At 40.7% G+C, this 859-nt stretch overlaps 1 pseudogene; it reads left to right on the top strand.

Annotated features, from left to right (window-relative positions):
• Positions 1-387: 387 nt before the first annotated feature.
• LOC120590841 (uncharacterized) lies at positions 388-506 on the top strand (annotated as a pseudogene).
• Positions 507-859: the final 353 nt, after the last annotated feature.

The raw sequence follows: 859 nt of genomic DNA, 5'->3' as shown, positions 1-859 counted from the left end.
CCTTGCTATAAGCTAAATCCCCAGGTCTCTCTTCCTATCAGGTTGCTATCCTTTAGCCCTTCCTGTAGAGACTTTCTATCAGCCTGGGGATCCGACAAGAAGAGTAGCCTCCATAGAAATAAGTGTGTACGAACCCTAATGAAAAATATGCAGTCCACTCCATGAACACCCAGACAACTCCAAGTCCTCCTCTCCATAAATATGCTGCTGCAGTAGAAGAATGCGTGTAAGGAAAGGGAAATTTATTCTCAATATGACAAAGTTTTAGTCCTGAATTGCCTAAGAAATTGTGGAATACTTTTACCTGTGAGTGTCTAGACAGAGTTTTTTCCTGCTCTCAGATGGAATTTGGACTTGAGACTGTAATTATTAGAAAGTACAACTATAATCTATGGCCATATTACCCTGAACAAGCTCTATCCCATCTGATCTCGGAAGCTAAGAAGGGTCAGGCCTGGTTAGTACTTGGATGGGACACCACCAAGGAAGACATGGTGCTGTAGGAATAATAAAAAAAGAAAGGACAGTTTTTTGCATACCTGACGTTGTGTCCCAGGTAAGTTACATTTACTGCTTAGTCTGGATATAGCAGAAGAATGACTTGATGAGAAAGCTTTCCTGGAACAAGTCGGACAGCATTTTCCACGATGGACTAAATTGGAGATGAAGTAGGTAATAAGTAACATGTAACATAGAAGAGAAGCTGAGAAGTTTAGGGCTTGGATTCTGGCATTTGGAATAAAAAGATAGGGTTTGACATAAGGGAACACTTGAAAAGGCTTGGATGAAAAAGAAAAGATAAAGAGGTATCAAAAGTATTCTGCAGTTTCACGCATGCCTAGCTAGAAGAGGCCATGAG

The sequence above is a fragment of the Pteropus medius genome, unplaced genomic scaffold, assembly GCF_902729225.1.
Source record: "Pteropus medius unplaced genomic scaffold, Ma_sr-lr_union100, whole genome shotgun sequence".
NCBI classification, from domain to species: domain Eukaryota; kingdom Metazoa; phylum Chordata; class Mammalia; order Chiroptera; family Pteropodidae; genus Pteropus; species Pteropus medius.
The sequence above is the reverse complement of the archived record's forward strand: the minus strand, read 5'-3'. Positions and strand labels throughout refer to the sequence as shown.